Here is an 18,240-nt window from a genome sequence, read left to right as displayed (position 1 = left end):
TGGCCCTTGAAGCATGGACCGTGTAATCGCATAAGCGGGTGCGACGGGTGGTATTGGCGATGTCACACTAGCAATTTCGACCAAATTTAGGGGTGTGATTTTAGGCGCATTTGGGTTATAGGGACATTGGGCAATCAAGTGATCTATGCCACAATGATTACAGGTGAGTATTGGCATTGCAGACGTGCTCCCTTGATTCATTTGCATCTGTGCAACATTCTTTTGCAGCCTAATAGGGCACTCTGCTGCTCGATGTGGTCCACCACACTTGTAGCATTGAAGAGGTGGCCTCCTAGCCTGGGTGTTGATATTTTGACCTCTGGATGCGAGAGCAGCAGCTTGATAAACCGGCTTGACTTGCCCCCAACAATCTTCCATGTAGTATATAGGACACTCTTCCAATGTATCAAGTCCATAGGCAATACTAGTGTCTATTTCCTCCTCACAGCCATCTGCATAAGCATTTGATGGCTCGCAACCCACTTGGTTCATAGGGGCGACTCTTGGATGCGGGGGCTGCGGTCCTAGCACGGGAGGTGGTAGCGGTGTAGCTTGTACAACATTTTGAGGTCTAGGGACCATGTGTTGCGGTAGTTGCTCAACAGGTGGAACAGGCATCAATACAGGAGCTCGAGGCGCATCCGTCCAGGCTACAGGTGGTCTATTTGCCATCATACGTTTGATCATTAAACAATCCTTAGCTTGGTGAGCATACCTACCACATGCGTTGCAAGTTCCATTAAATTTTACTCTAAACGTAGGGCACTCACTAGTGCTATGTGGACCTAAGCAAATGGAACACCATTGTTGCTCCCTTCTTGGATACATGTGACTATTTTGAGGGGGTCGATTATCCTTAAGAGACTCTTGGATTGCCTTGGTGAGGTCTGTCAAGAATGTCTCAAATACCTTTGGCTCATTCGCAATGGGCTTTGCAGTCATGGGTTCATACTCAATGGCTTGTGAGCTAGTGGATCTCGTGTCAGTAGACACCCTCATGCCTGCTATCATCAAGTTGTCCTCTAATTGGATTGCATTGGCAGTGACATCTTCCCAGGTTGTGATACCTCTAATCACTAGTCCATTATAGATTCCTTCATTCCTCAACCCGCGGATGAATCGATCAAGTAGTTGGTTATTGTTGAAGCGCTCATTTACAGGGCAGCGAGAGTTTAAGTGCTTTAGATGACTAATGAAGTCCCTTACTGACTCTCCTTCCTTACGTTCGGCCTATGTAGCTGAGATGCTACACCCCAAAGCACACCTTCTCGTATGTACTCCTTTAGAAACAACCTTCGAAGGGTAGGGTAGATTGTTTTCTCGTCCACCCTTAGGGTTCTATACCAATCTCCAGCCTTCCCACTTAATGTCAAGCTTAAGGCATTGCACTTATGTAGTTCGTTGAGTTCCCCTAAGGAATCACATACTTGTTCAAACACTTCAATGTTTTTTCTAGCATCTTCGTCCCCATTGAATTTTTGCGTGAGTTTGGCAATTTGTACTGCCTTACTTCTAGGCTCTCTATCAGGTGCATGACGCATATTTTCCGCGATAGATTGACCTATGGTTTGAGCAAACGCTGCCAAGTCACCTATGTGAGGAGGCAGGGCCGGTGGAGGTACTCTTGGAATCATATGTGGGAGAGGGACGGGTACCGGTCTTGGCATATGTGTGGATGATGCAGGATATGGAACATAACCGGGCATAGGTCCACTCGGATAAGGGCTAGGGAGCGGCACTCAAGGAGCATGAACAAGTGGTACAATTGGAGGTGTGGGGGCCATGTGTGCATAAGGGGCTAGAGGCACATACGATCGAGGCCCCATATTAGGTACTACGACACTAGGTAGTGGCACTGTGCTAACCGTAGATGTCATCGGTACATTCTCTGTCAGGCTTATCCCTGGAGTGAGCACTGTGTTTTCCTTAATAGAGGGTTGAGCCAAGTTAGGGAAGCTAAAGTTGTCGCTCGGAGGCTTAGATTGCATAGAGACCCCAGATGAAATGACGTAAGATGGGTCTATGGGACTCATTAGAGGAGTCTCCATTTGTGATAGAGTAGGTTGTTGAGCCTTGCTCGTATCCAGAAATCTCATGGGGCCAGTTGAGAGTATATTTACCCCTCGGTTTTGCCTTTCTGATTGAATAATTCCATGGATAACATTACAGATCATTTTCTGTTGATCTTCGATGCTCGTGGCACTAGAGGTGGATTGTACAATCTCTATCCATCCTACATGCTAGGCGTGGCCAGAGTGTAGATCCGTCAACACCTCAGTGTGGAGGTCGTATGTCCAATGATCATTAATGAACAATCCTTCTAGAGTCTACGTGTTAACGGTTTCTTGTGAGGTAGAAGCAATGTTGCTCCCCGTGGTTTTACTTGTCACCAACGGTACTCTAGAGGGAACTTCTGAAGGAGGCAGCTCAACAGGGCCTTCTTGGTAAGAAGTTGGCAGGATATCCACATGGACACTCTTTGGGGGTGTGGGGTCCACGTGCGATGTGAAAGGAGAGTCCACTTCCCCACCCCCTTCGTGTGCTTCATTTGCATCAGGTTCCGAGCGAGTAGCTCTACCTAATGTTTCCATGAAACGGCTAAACATACTAGTACTAGGCTGTGGAGCTTCGGGAGGTGCATGGCCTTCTCTCTCAGTGTTTTGGGTAGGGTATGCTTCCATGATTTCTGAGTCGGAGGAGGAATCACTAGCGGCTATTTTAGGGTCTTGGGTGGTGCTACCTTGTGTCCCCGCTGAGGGTCTAGAGCCTATCGTGGATGGGTAATGGGTGTCCATATGAACAGAGGCACCCTCAATATGCTCGTGTTCTAGCACCCGCCCAGAGCGTAGGTTCATATGACTTGATCCCCTAGAAGTGTCAGTGAGTGCCCGTGAAGGCTGCTCACCTAGTATTTTTGGGTGTTTTGCAACCCAAGTCTTTTCTTAATTTGACTTTTTGGTCCTTTTTTTCTGGCCCGGCTATAGAATAGAGCGTATGATAGCTCAAAACAAGCGTCTCGGTCAGAGGGTCGTGCCGTGCTTTACAGCCCTCCGTTTGGTCACTCTATGCCCTCGGAATCCCTAAAACTGTCAATTTCCAGTAGGGAACTAGGCCCAAACTAGAAAGTCTAAGGGTGCAAGTGGGAAGAGAAGGGAGGAGAGTGGAGGACTTGTCCCACATGCTCTCATTCTCTCTTGAGGGAGTAGGGTATATATATAAGAGTGAGTCTAGTATATATCATAGGACTGAGGCCTGGGCCTGGAGGCCTGGGCTTGGGCTTGGGCTTGGGGAAATGATCCCGATCCCGATCTATCTTTTATACAAACCAACCCGTCCGTTTTAAAACTCACGTTTTTTATTTTCGAAAATTTAACCGCCCACTCACTCGCTTTTTTATTTTCCAGACTTTTTTATTTAAAAAAAAAAAATCATTTTTTTTCTTTTGATGCAGAAATTGAAAACGTAGAAATTGAAAATGCAGAAATGCAGAAATTGAAAAAACGCAAGAAATGCAGAAAATTGAAAAAACACAGAAAATGCAGAAAAATGCAGAAATTGAAACTTGACAGAACCAGAAAATGCAGAAGATGCAAAATCGCAAGAAATGCTAACTGTGCAGTGTAAACCAGAAAACGTAGAAAACGCAAAAAACAGAAATCTCCACACAACTACACACACTCATTCCCTGCCTTTCCTATGATAGAAATTGCACCACAAGAAAGCGTAAAGTGCTAACCGAGCTTAGTGTAGGGCATATCCCCGGCAGCGGCACCAAAAATGTGCGCTCCTTGCCGCACTGTCGAAGCAAGGGACTTGCAAATACACCGTGTGCGAGCCACAAATGGCTCCAAGCACACAACAAGCCTAAACTAGCAAGCTCAAGAGAGCAAAGGGTGTGTCACTCACTGCTCTACGCTCGCCTTCGTGGTGGATTCCTCGCCGCGATGAAGAAGAAGCTGCAGTCGTGCCGCGCTCAACCGCTTCGCCGCCGTCGTGCCTTCGTAATGCTCGATCGCACACACACTCTCCCTCTCTCTCTCTCACACACATACACACACACACAAGGAGGTGAAGAAGAAGAAGATGGAGATGGAGATGGAGCAAGAGCACTCTTCTATTGCACAAATGAGAGAATGAGTAAAAATTAGGTTTAGTTGGCTTTTATATGAGCTCACCCCATTCACACTTGGGCGCCCATGCTTAGCCAACTAATCCCTTGAATGTCCCAGTTAGAGTGCGCCTCTCATCGGCGATCACTCTACCTTTCCCTATTGGTCCGACAAGCCCGGTACCTGACTCTACCAAATACATAATACACGTCCGTCGTAGGTGATGGGGTGTCCGTGAGCCGTGAGGGTTAACACACTTGCTCTAATCTCAGCTCTCTTTGTAAGCTTCGGACCTGGTCTTCCAAAGCTGGTATGATAGCTCCCTCTTGTTCGGTTCCTGCTCTGCTAGCTCTAGGGGTAGTCCTGAGTCTAGTGATTGTTCTTTCTTGGAGCTCGACTCTCTCCCTTAGCTCAATGAGCTCATCCTTAGCCGCCTCCAAGTCATCCTCTATCCGCTCCCTTGCTTCCTGTGCACTTGTTACTTCTCTTGAAGCCTCGGCTAGCTGGAGTATCAAGCCGTCTCTCTCGTTTTCCGCATCATAGAGTGATGCTTTATGACTTTCAGATTCAGTCATAGCATTCTCTAATTTTCTCTGCAACTCCGCTTCCCTTTGTTTGGCTGTCTCCATCTCTACTTCCTTTGCCTTGGATCTTTCTTTTATCTTGCTGAGCAGTTCATGCACCATGTGCATGTCTTTTTCATCATCATCTGTCAACTCTAATGCTCTTTCCGCCACCACCTCCACTGGCTTTGGCTCTTCTAGTACGTTCGGTTCGTTCAGTTTCTCTTCACTTTCTTTTTTACTCTTTGTCTTTTCCTCCGTCCCTCTCCGTTCATCTTGTTTTTGTAGGGTGATCCCATAAACTGCCTCAAGGGCCTCTTCTTCAGTGTATCCTATAGCTACTAGATCTTCATAATCATTTCTCTTTTGCTGAACTGGATCTATCTTCTTTTCTTTGGTCTCGGCCTCTGGATTTTCCAAATCATCTGTGTCCACCTCTACTGTGGTCTCCTCCACAATTTTTTCCGTCTTCTTCGGGCTTGGTACATCAGTCATAGAGGGATATCTGTCCTCAGCTTCCTTGGCTTTCCCTTTGTCGGCTTGCCCGTCTATCTCTTGAGGCCTAGTAGACTCATCTACTTTCCTTTTCCCCTTGTCGTCTTTTTTCAGCTCAGCTTTTAATTGCTGTACCTCCTCTTCAGTGTATGGCTCGACAGGTTGCTGCTCTAGAATAGCCTCTGACTCCTCATAAGCTTTAATATATTGATCGTATTGATCAATATGTGGCCTGGATGAGCTAGTTCCGACTTTAGTGGGGTCTGGCACCCACTTTTCTTCAAAGTCACCCTTTAGAGCTCTTTCCGCTCTAAACTGCTCCACTAATCTTTCCATTCTTGCCGCTTTCTGACTTTTGGTTTGCTTGGGAGCAACCTTCTTCTTTACTTTCTTCTTAAGTGGCTCGTCCACATCCTCTTCAGGTTCTGAAACTATTTCTAGTTTCCGGCGTGCTCTTGTGGATGCCCTCTTGGATACTTCGGGCTGTTCTTCCTCCTCGTAGGCTTCTCTAAGCCACTCATTCTGGGAGGGAACCTTTGGCCACTGATCTCTAGCTCCAATAGCTTCATAAGCTATTCTTGTCAGAATTTCCGCTCCTCCTATGTACTTTGGCTTCTCGTTGTGCATGGCAATTACTTGCTCGTGGATGTGTTGAGCGTAATTCACCTCTTTTGGCATATTGCTCTTTAATGCCCATGTGATGGTGGTCGCAATGGCATGGGGTGGTGTCGTATACTTTTGCGGTCTTTTACTGCAAACATGGAGAAACTGGTTGTACAGTCGACAAAGGGTTACCGCTCTTGGGTCTGCCATATCTCCATAGGTTGCATTCTGTTTCTTGGGCCCATAGACCTCTATGGACTCCCTTCTTTCCCTGACAGAGCTCCCTTTGTTGTGCAGCTTCAATGCGTCTGCAATGAGCTGTGGAGTGATCTGTACTTCTACTTTCTCTCCATCCATGGCTGTCAATGTGGCTTTTCCATCCTTCTGAATGGATGTTGTCAACTCGTACACTCTTCTTGTATCCACACCTGATGGTCTCGAGGTGAAGAAACTGTGCAAGTCTGCCCTTTCCAGGTACCTGCTGATGTCTCCTGACCTGCTATGATCTACCAATTCCTGTGGGATCATCGAGACATCCACCGCTTGCCCTTGAGGATCTCTGAAAGTCCCCTGGTAGATCTTTATTCCCTCTTTCTCCAATACTGCTTCCTCCACCCAAGTTTTGGTAGGCTTGAGGGTTTCTGCTGGAATGTCAAAGGGTTCCGCTTCTGCAAGAGCATCTTTGATTGTCGGTCTTTTTCTCTTCGTTGCCGATGACTTGGCGGAATCCATGGATCCTGTAACTCCAATTTCAGAAGTTAGCGTCTTTTTAGTACTGAAAGCCAAAATGAAGCTTTTAACTATCCAAATGACTTGAAAATTGAAACATGAGCTATTCAGGGCCTAAGGATGCAAGGTAGGTGAAAAAATATGCAAAATGGGCTCAAAATCATGCTGGAGACATCATACGCGTATGATGTCTTTTGTGTCAAAATGACTTCATATTGGTTGTGCTTGTAGCTGATAGTGTATACATGAGTATCATATGCTTGGATTTGAGTTTGGATCCCATTTGGTCAAGTTTTGGCCAGTTTAGTCCAGTTTCGGCTCTTGGCAAAATTTTGAAAGGGATTTGGATTTTATGATCCAAATTGGATAAAACTTGGTGGTTCACTTTCAAATGGCATGTAGATCACTTCTGTTTGGTGGTTGAAGCCCTGAGGTGCCAAAATCACATAGTGAGACATCATACGAGTATGATGTCTTTTAGTGTATTTTTGGACCAAATTTCTCTATAAGCTTGGATTTGGCTTTAGATAGGCTTATTCAGTGGATTTATGAAGTTTGGATAGATTTTGGGCTAAAAATGGCTCTGGAGACATCATACGCGTATGATGTCTTTTTCATCAATTTTGCATGGGATTGGTTCTGTGGACTCCCCATGTACTAGTGAACGACTGTCTCTACTCAAATCTTGATTTGGACTTGAGTATGTTGGATTTGGGCCAAAAATAGGCTTTAGGTGAAGGACTTTTCCTCAATTGGGCTAATGGGGTGATCCTCTTGACCAAATGGTTCCAAATTTCATATGTAGCATGTATTAGATATATATAATGGATGTATGATGACAAATGAGCAGTTTTGGCTCTGTAAGTGCAAATAGACATCATACGCGTATGATGTCTTTTGTGTCAAAATGGTGCTTTTTGGTTCCAGATAGCTTGTAGATGTGTTAATCAACAATCCTACAAAGTTTCAATGAGTTTGGAGTTATTTTGACAAAATTAGGACCAAAAATCAATTTTATGGCCTACTTTGCGTCTTTTTGGTTTTCCTTGGGTTTTCTAACTCCAATTCTCATGATACTTGGTTCATAGGATGTGATTAACATGTGGAATGAGGCTATGCACTCAAATGTTGAAATGGATGTGAAATTCATGCTGTGAGACATCATACGCTTATGATGTCTTTTCTTGAAATGTTGGTCCTTTTGTGCAAAGAATGCTTTGTGCTAGTGCCCTAAGCCCTGCTAACTAGTTTTCAACTTCAAAAGTCATCAGTTTAGCTAAAAAGCCCCCTTATAGGCATTTCAGTCTCCGAAGTCGTCTTTTTGCCTTGGAGTTGAATTTCTTCAACTTTTCTTCTCGAGAGTTGCATTTCCAGCTCATTGGATATGTTGTGAAGCCATCTATTTGGTTGAACTTGACTTTGGCTCCCCGTTCTCCATCTTTCTCCATTTGGTTGCCCGAAAGCGTCTTTTTCACCATCGGTAAGTGAATCAGCTTTCTTTTGGGTTTTGCTTGCAAACATAAGTCATCCATGTATATTTGAAGCTGCTTGTGAAGTTTCATTTCATTCGGTCGTTAATTTCAGCCGTTATGCCAAAATGACGCTTTGTGTGTCCGCAGTCGAATCGGTTGTTCCGACCTACTTTTGGTGGTCAAGACCTGGAGATACTCCATGGTTGCATTGCCCTCGATGTTGTTAAGCTTTATGAGAAGTTTTGTGTCGTTTCGACAACTTTTTCATGTTTGCCTCTTGCAGGCTCTGTTGACCTAGGGTTTTTCCAGTCGTTCTTTCTCGAGCTTTGAGTGTTAGAAACCCATCTTCTATACTAGGGTAACCCACCTATAAGTTCTTGCAAGGTTTGGTTAGGCGGTTGTGCCCCCACCTAGCATTCTTCCCCATTCCCCGTCTGCTCTTGTTTCTTGGTTTTGGTCAGTTTTCGCGACAAAAGTTAACGATAAGCGTCAAAAGCTTATGGCAACGAGTCTACCTCTCATGTCTGGTGTCCTCTGAGCTCTCGTAGCAGTCGTAGAAGGCTGTAGAAGGTTGGATGCTCCTGTGTACTCTTTGCTCTCTCCAAGAAGGTAATAGTGGAAATGAGCTTGAAAGTGATGTGAAAAATACTTAACTTCGGACATCCCGGATCACTTGTTACCAAATTTGACATGTGCTCCTATCTCGTCGTGAAATGCACTTTAGGATTTGAAATTTCTCAATTTGGACTCCGTTTGACCTGTTTCTGAGAAATCTGTACACTTTGCCAAAATTCTGTCATTTCGGATTGAAATTTCTCAATTTGGACTCCGTTTGACCTGTTTCTGAGAAATCTGTACACTTTGCCAAAATTCTGTCATTTCGGACTTTCCGTAACTTTTCCCGAATTGTACTCAATTTTTACCATGGGTTGCCCTTGTCATTAGGATCATCACCATCTATTCTTTTCTTTTTTTCGATCTCATTTCACCTGCTTTTTTATTTTTCTTTTACTTTTATTAAGAAAATCATAAAAAATAAAGGAAAATAGCAAATTGAAGCCAAAAAATTCCAAACATACACGATAAATAGCTGGTAACCCTGTGTATATGAATATACACTTATTTGTGATTTCTAGACTTGGATTACCACTATTTCCACTTTTTAGCTCCAAAAACACTCTTATTTAATGATATTTACACGTCTAGAGACCCAAATTCATCATTTGATCTCTTCTTGTTGCAAAACAAGGTATATAAGGGCATAAATATTATCAATATCCGCAATCAAACATAAAAATTGCAAAATCATGTAAGACACTGCCCTTGTAATATAATTTTTGTTTTTCTTTGTTTTTGTCGCTTGTAGCTGCTTTGTAGCTCCTGTATACCTCCCCCCCTCCTAGTCTGAGTCCTCCCGGACGACTATGAAGTGTCTGTGGGCGAAGCATTGTAGTTGTTTTGGTCATAAGTTCCCAATGCAATTGTAGAGCGATGATACAACAGTCTTTCCAATAAAGCTGCTCTTTGTTTGATTGAAGGATTGGTGGTCGGGTTTTGGGTTGGTTTTGGCACTTCGGTAGTAGAATCAGTAGATGGATTCTTCTTTACTTTGTTGTTCTTTTTCACAATCCAAATCTGCTTCCGCTTCGCTTGTGCTTGCCACAAACTCTTTGCGACCCAAACCTGCTTTGTTCTTTGTGTTGATTTCCTCGACTTGAAATACCTAGGAGTTTCCGTGGATTGTACTGAAGGGAGTTCCTGTTTACAAATCCTTGGGATCCAAATTTGCTTGCTATAGCTTTGTGCCGTCATGAACTTCTTTGGAATCTAGATCTGTTTCACTGTCCTTGATTGTCTGGAATCACTCTGTTGTCTGGTATTGAAGACTCTGTTTTCCACCTTTGTGTTCTCTGGCACAACCTTTTTTGGTCTCCATACCAACTTTGACTCCGTTTTTTTCCAAGGTTGAGCTGTTATATTATTGCTTGTCTTCCTTATCCAATGTTGAGAGTTCCTCGTCGAAGAGCAATCCAGTTGTATAGAAACTTTTGGTTGCCATTGCTTCTTCTTTTTCTCTGGTTGTTGTTTACCTTTGTTCTTGGATTCCTCCTTTGGAGTTGGCTCTGCTCCTTTGGTGAACTTAACTGATTGACTTTCACCTTCGTATTTGATAAGCACTGATTTAGAACTCCAATCAATCATTGCATTGTATTGCTTCTGCCATGGTTGTCCTAGCAATAATGGATGTTGTGTAGCTTGGTCTTCAACCACGTAAAACATATGAGGATACACATACTGGTTAATCTGTATATGTAAAACTGTGCATCCGACAGTTTTGATTGAATTCTCAGAGTAACTCTTTAACTCTTGCTTGGTAGTTTGTAATTTAGTGTCATTTGTCAATTGTCTATACAAACTGAGTGAAAGTAGGTTAGTTTGAGCTCCTGAATCCAATAGTGCTCTGGCTTTGATTTGGTTGGTTCCTACTTTGCATTCAATGATGGGTTCTTCTTTGTCATTATCCATTTCTGTTATACTGACTGCATTTATTCGTATTGCTCCTTCATTGCGCTGTTTCTGACGCAGTAGTCTTCTTTTCTCCATTCTTTCCTTTGCCTTGGCTTGCGCTTCCTCCACAATCTTTTTCTTTTTCTGGACACGCAGCTTTTCTTGATGTATTTTGAGAAGCATGTCTTGGGTTAGCGGCAAAAGATACTTTTTCACTCTGCATCCACTAATCCAATTGGGCATTTCTTCTCCGTCTAATGTAGCAAGCTTGACGGCTCCACTTGGTGATAGATCTTTAATCACCAGAGGTCCCATCCCTCGCTTTTTAAGCTTCTTAGCATGCTGTTTTAGAGTGTAAACTAGGACATAGTCCCCAACCTTAAACTCTTTAGTCCGCACATGCTTATCAAAAAAATCCTTTTGTCGCCTTTTTTGAGCGTAGATAGAAGCTACTGCTTTTAGGCGAAGCTCGTCCAGCTTTTCCAGGTCATCTATTCTATCAGAAAGCTCGTGCCCTGTCCACTCTAGATCCTTAGCCACCCTTAATTTTGAAATCAAGAATTCTATTGGTAAGATAGCATTTAGCCCAAAAACCATGTTATATGGGGTCGTTCCTATTGATGTTTTATATGCTACCCTATATGCCCATAATGTTGAATGCAACTTCTGGTCCCAGTCAGTTCTCGACTCAGATACAATCTTCGTAAGGACCGTGCATATGGTTTTGTTTGTTGCTTCAGCTTGTCCGTTTGCTTGTGGATGATACGGGGCTGATTTCCTATGGATTACCATGAATTCATCTAGAAGGATCTCTATCACTTCATTTATAAAATGTGTGCCTCGATCACTCACAATTTCTATTGGAAATCCATATCGTACAAAGACGTATTCATATAGAAATTGTGCCGTGGTCGTGGCATCTGCTTTTTGAGTTGCCTTTGCTTCGACCCACTTTGTTAGATAGTCTGTAGCCACAACGATGTATTGTGTATGAGTCTTATATGCAGGAGGTGAAATGGGTCCAACATAATCAATCCCCCATTTTGCAAAAGCTCTTGTCCCCATCATCGGTCTAAGCGGCATATCATCTCTTTTAAGTGGTACTTTGGTCCGTTGACAGTCATCACACCGTTTAACGTATTCCTCAGCGTCCATATGTAATGTTGGCCACCATATTCCTGCGACTAAGACAAGTTTTGTTGTCTTATCACCTGAGAAATGGCCTCCACCTACTCCTCCATGGGCTTGCTCCAGGATTATCACATACTCAGACTCTGATACGCAAATCCTAAGCTGGTTGTCTTTACCTCTCTTATAGAGTTGATATCCTATTAAAGCGTAATCTCTAGCTTCTGTCTCTACAGATTTCTGACGAGCTTTTGACGTTCCTTCTGGGAAAGTTCTATTTGTGAGATATTCAACAATATACTGACTCCATTCCGGAGCGATCATTATCTGATATAATGTCGAATACTCTTCTGGCGGTTTTGATGAACATACAATACATACAGTGACATATTCATGTACGCTTTCTTTCATTCCTGGCCAATAGACTCCCAATTGTAACAAATTCCTATATGTGTTCCTTCTTGAACAATGAAATGCACATTCTTGAACATGTGCTTCGCGCAGATATATATTATATTCCTCAGGATTGATGCATAGTCGTAAAACATGATCATTTACCAATTGATACAACCTTTCTGCAACCAATTGAAGATTCTTGGATTGCTGAATAGTAATATGTTTCTGGTTGTATTCTCTTCTGTCAAACTCTCCTCCATAGGTTAATAGGCTAATGACATTTTGAGACCACTTCGGTATCATTTCTATGTTGAACAAGTATGCGTATGGCATGTCGTCATCTACTCCTATAGGGTCTTCTCCATTCGTCAATCGCGAAAGATGATCAGCTCTAAGATGTGTTTTTCCTTTCTTTACTACTACCGTGAAGTCGAATTCCAGTAAGATAATGAACCATCTCACTATTCTCCCGGTATTGCATGGTTTATTCACTAGGTAGAGCAAGGCTTGGTGATCCGTAAAAAACACAAACTTGTTGGCTAGAAGATAATGCCGAAATTTCTTCACAGCATATATCATTCCTAATCCTTCTCGCTCTGTTGTGGTGTAATTCTTCTCTGCATTGTTGAGCTGTCGACTGGCGTAACAGATAGGAAAATCCATGTTTCCTTCTTTTGGCTGAGCCAGAATGCATCCTATTGCATATGCCGAAGCATCTATATGCACATGGAATATCTTCTCCCAATCTGGTGATTTCAAAACTGGAGCAGTAATGAGTGCCTCTTTCAATTTCTTGAATGATTCCTCACACTCCTCTGTCCATTCAAAGTTCACTATTAGCCTGTAAAGTGGTTGGCCTATTATAGCGTACATGTAAATGAATCGTCTATAATATCCGTAATGTCCCATAAATCTTTGTACTTGTTTCGCATTGGTTGGTCTAGGCATATCCACTATAACTTTTATCTTCTCTAAATCCGTGGATATTCCGTTTTGTGAGACAATATGTCCCAGAATTCTGCCCTGTCGGACCATAAACACACATTTCTCAGGATTGAGACAAATGCGATATGTCCTACATTTCTCAAATACTTTTCTTAGGTGTTCTAGATGCTCATCTCTCAGTAGAGAATGTACACATAAGTCATCCATGTATATTTCTAGAAACAACCTTAAGTATTCTTTGAAAGCATGCATCATCAGCCTCTGGAAGGTTGCGGGAGCATTGGTTAGACCAAAAGGCATAACCCGATAAGCATAAATTCCCCACTCCGTTGCAAAAGCTATTTTATGTTGATCTTCTAGTGCTATGGCTAGCTGGTTATATCCTGAAAAACCATCAAGAAAGGAGTATGCTGTTTTCCCTGATACACGCTCTAGAACATGATCAGTTATCGGCAGGGGATAATTGTCCCGGATTGTTGCAGCATTCACTTTCTTTAAGTTGACACACACTCAGAGTTTTCCGTTCTTCTTGGGTACCACCACAATTGGAGATACCCAATCGGTGTGTTCAATCTCGTATATGAATTCAGCTTCCATTAGCTTATCTATCTCTTCTTTGATTCGCTTAGCAAACGTATCATTATATGTGTATGGTCTCTGTCTGCTAGGCTTTGCGTCTTGTTTTAGTGGGATTGTGTGTTGGCATATCGATGGGTCAACTCCCTTTAAGTCCTTATAAGACCATGCAAACACATCCCTGTACTCTTTGAGAAGACTCAAAAGTCTCTCTTCCTCGCCTGGAGACAAATCTGTGGCTATGTACACCGGTCTAGGTGTCTCACCTGGAGCTGCTAAATCAATTTCTTTTGCATCCTCCGGTCCGTCATAAGATTCGTTCTCCCTTCTCTCTCGAATAGGTTGGGTTAATACCACCTTCCTATCCTCTATTGTGAATTTCATGTAGTGAGAGGGAACATCCATGTTTTCCTTGATTTTGGCATTTTCGTCCTCTCTAGTCTCAATTTCTGTCGTCCAAACTTCTTTCAGAGTTTTCTTGAGCTCTCTGTACTTGTTTCTACGTTCTAACTTGGACTCCGTGTGTTCTCTGTTGCGGTTGTTCTTTTCTGATTTTTCTGTTTCAGTTTTCGTTTCATTCCTTTGAACTTGATTTCTTGAGCTTCTTTTGTCTTTTCATAAGCTCTTTTGCTCATTGCCTCTCATTCTTCCCGAAATCTTGTCCTTAACACAATCTTCCGTCTTTACTAGCATTAGGAATTGATTTTTTCCTCTTATTCTAGGCATCGGATTGGTTCTAACCCCCTTTTTTTTTCTCTTTGCTCTATAGCGTTTCTGGCGTTGTTTAGTTTGGTTCGAAAAATCGTAAAATCGAACATCCATTATAGTTTCTTCGTTTCCGCTTGAATTGTCCGTTGACTCGTTGTCTGCTTCATTTCCCCACTCTAGATGATCGGGAATGTCGTGAAACACCTCTTCTTCATCTTTCTTTTCCAGTGTGTCGTTCTTTTCAGTTTCTTTTTCGAGTACAGTTCTCAACATGAAGTACGGAACCACGTCGTACCCGTTCTTGTCGCAAAATTTCATTGTGGGACCATCCGGAATTGCACAAACATCTAGGGTTGCTAGAATGTGTGTCCATTCTAATGGTTCAAGCGTGTCCTCTGGAAAGGGTTCTCCTATATAAGTTTCGTCTTCGATAGCCCTTTCTAAAACATATTCTTCTCACCTCAGACTTCCACATTTCGAGGCTCCACACATCCATAACTCCTTGGGCTTACCTAACCAAGCTGGAAATTCGGATCCCGCCAAAGTAGCTGAATCAAACTCCTCTACCGGTGTTCGGTTCACATCTTTGTAGCTATGGTCTTTCGGGTTCACACGTGTAGTGGTTTCCATATTTCTCAGGTATATGTGATCGTAGCCCCAATCCTGGAGCATTTTCAACTGTCTCATGAATGGTCTTCCCAGTATGATATCATAGTTATTCTCCTTGCCAAAATCGACAATAGCAAAAGTATGTTCGTATTCAATGCCGCAAGAAGTCACTATGACTTTCTCTAATAACCCCATAGGTTTCTCCATGTGTCCATCTGCTAATTGGAGTTTCAACCTAGTCTTCCTTATTGCTGGTTTCCCCCATTTTTTCCAGATTTCTTTTGTAGCAATGGCTACCCCAGCTCCGCTGTCTAGTATTGCCATCGTGTTCACTCCTTAGAATTCAACTGGTAAGGTTGTATTCCCCTCTTCACCTTCGCAATACTCTCCGACCTTGTTTAAGGGTACAGGCTTAGCGTTCTTTTGTGGTTTGCTCAGCTCTTGTATACCCTCTTGCAGTCTCGATGTTGGGTCTTTTATCCCAAATTTCTCCAAGCATTTTCCTACAGTGGTCCACATATGTGGTCTTAGCCTCAAAAGCTCAGCTAGAGTGATAGTGCATGTCACTGGTGTTGACAAGATCTCTACCAATCCTTGCGAGTCCATGACTTTTTCTGATGAAATTCTTCGTGAGGGAAGTGCTCTAATCTCGGATTTTGCTTCATACTCTCCTAAGTATGAAGGTAAGGTATTCAATGAATGAGGTTTGCTCTCCATTGTTCTAACAGAGCCCCCATCTCCCCAGTAAGATTGCAGATCCAAGTCCACTTGAGATCCTGCCTCAAATTCCACTATGGGAGGATTCCTAATGTCCTTTTCCCAATTTGTCTGATTAGCTTGGCAACTTAGCTCGTTTGCAAAGTTTGCCTCTCTCACTTGTTTCCAAAATTCATTGTAATCCTCATCTTTTCCGTAAATCCTCTGTATGACTGGATGAAAACTCTCTATCTCCTGATCGGTTGTGTTCAATACTATGCGGTCATCCTTGTGTGTATTTTCAGGCTTTTGTGCACTGGGAGTCTTTTCAGCTACCCGTGAAATGATAGTCTCTTGCTGAATTGGGTTTTCCGTTCCACAATTCATTGTTTCTCTTGGTGGTTCTAATAAGGCTTGTGCAGTCTCGATCATTCTCTGGCACATTTCAAGTCTCTGCTTTTCCAATTCCGCGTTTGGGTATGTCATCCACCTCTGTTCTTGTGTTTGGTTGGTCTTTAACCTAGCTTCGTAAGCTCTCATCAGTGCGTCCAATGGTTCATGTACTTTGTCGACTAGCACTGATCCCCCTGAGCTTAAGCTCGTTGTTTCTTTGATACTCTTTTGTTTCGTTCTTTCCGGGCTCATCTCTCGTTTCCCGTTTTGACTCTCAAGTTTTTCCAATCTATCTTTAGTTTGCTTTAGTTCCTCAACTAGAATAGCGTCTTCACGTTCTTTTCTCAACTTCATGCGTGCTTTTCTAGCTTTCCATGTGTTTCTTTGACTCCGCGGTCCTTGACTAACCACTTCAGTCGCTAACTTTCCATTCTCAGGTTCTCTAGTGGTTTTCTTAGCTTGAGCTCTAGTAACAACTTGCGTTGGTATCGGAGTTTCATTTTCAGACCCACTGCTGGTAGGAATAGTTTCTAGCATATTCAACGTCGTCTTTTGCACTTTGTTTGGATTCTTTGAACAATCCTCAATGAAGTGAGTAACCCCACACTCAGTGCAATAAGCGTTAATTCTAATGATTTCCGTATGTGGACAAACATTCATCAGATGGTCACCTCCACACTTGTAACAGGGTCCTAGTGCTGGTCTTGGTCCCACTTGATTCGTCCTTTGTGGATAGGATGGTCTTTGTCCTGTTAACCCTCCATGAGCTATGATAATCAATTTTCTTGCATCCAAATTGTATCTCTCTTCATCAGAAGCACTTGTAATTGTTGGTGTTCCAACATTCCCAATCATGCCCCATGGTTCTGGTTGTTTGGGTTCTTCTGGTGGGTAATACACAGTTGGAGACATGTGTGCACCAGATTCTTCATAATAGGCTTGAACAGGCACTAAGGATTGTTCTTCCTGATTCTCTAAGGTTGGTGCATATCTAATGCCCACTGGTCTTGCTCCTGGTAAAGGTGGTTGTTGTCCCAATACCGGTTGCGGTCTTTCTATCCCCATAGGTCCTGGTACATTTCCCGTTGGGTATCGAGGTACTGGATGTACTTGAGGTGGTGCTAATTGAGCAGGAGGTGCATACTGACGCTCCCTTACATACCCTTTGTTGTAATAGCACTCCTCTGTTGGGTGGTTTGTCCATTTTTGTTCAATAGCACACCATTTCAGTGGTTTTGGCAATGGTTTTTGGTATGGTGCCATCCTTTTTAGAGCATCTTCTATCATTTGCTCTACATTTGGCATGGTTGTTGTTTGAACATTCTTTTTAGTGGTAGTCTCGCTAGCTATGGAGGAAGATCTACTGGATGCGAAATCTGTATCCGCTGACACCTCTCCATAAACCGTACAGCTATCCACTAAGTACAATGCTTCTCTCGTTACTTGCTCGAAACTTGTACAAGCTTTCAAGTGCAAGTCCTTCTTGAGAGTGTCGTTTCTCAATCCCTCAATAAAGAGAACAGATAGTCTGTCATCTTGTGGTCGTTCACGTACTGGACATCTCTCAATGTATTGTTTGAAGCGAAGTGAAGCTTCCTTCACTTTTTCGTGTTCTCTCTGTTTAAAAGCATATATTTATGAGACCGTATTGTGCTTAATCCCTCGTTTTGAGAATTCCTCAGCAAACTCTCTTAGCAAATGGTCAATGTCATGGAATCCCCCTCTGTTTAGTGGTTGAAACCATGTCAATGCCGTACCTTCTAGAGTAAGACCAAATCCCTCGTATTGTGTATGGAAATCTGTTATCTGCTCAGCTCTTAAGACTTGCTTAAAGAGTGACACATGTGCATACGGATCTCCTAAACCACCATACTTCTTTGGCATACACTTGGCTACTTGAGATGGTCTCATACGTCTATGGTCTGCTACCAATCTCATTGCTCCTGTGTCCCGGCTAAAGCTTTCTCTAGCATCATGGACTTCATGGGTTACCCTTGTCGGTTCCCCTGCCCTGAATCTACTACTAGGAGGTAAATGTGATGGTTCCGCTTCGAACCTTGGACCTGGAGTGGTATACGTGGGGATTGGAACTGCACTACCTCGATTCGTCTCCATTGACTCTCTGGAATGTAATGACCCCATTGGTCTGGGTTTCGAGTACTGAGGTTGACTGAAAGAGTCAGCAACCTGAGTTCTTTGTCCTCCTGTTGTCATTGGGTTTTGCACTCCATTTGTTGGTGCTGGTCTTTGTGAGCTAGAAGTAACATAATACTGATGTAGTGGTCCCCCAAAGTATGTATATACTTCTAA

The sequence above is a fragment of the Adiantum capillus-veneris genome, chromosome 2 (assembly GCF_014529385.1).
Source record: "Adiantum capillus-veneris isolate H3 chromosome 2, ASM1452938v2, whole genome shotgun sequence".
Lineage (NCBI taxonomy): Eukaryota > Viridiplantae > Streptophyta > Polypodiopsida > Polypodiales > Pteridaceae > Adiantum > Adiantum capillus-veneris.
This window is presented reverse-complemented; position numbering follows the sequence as displayed.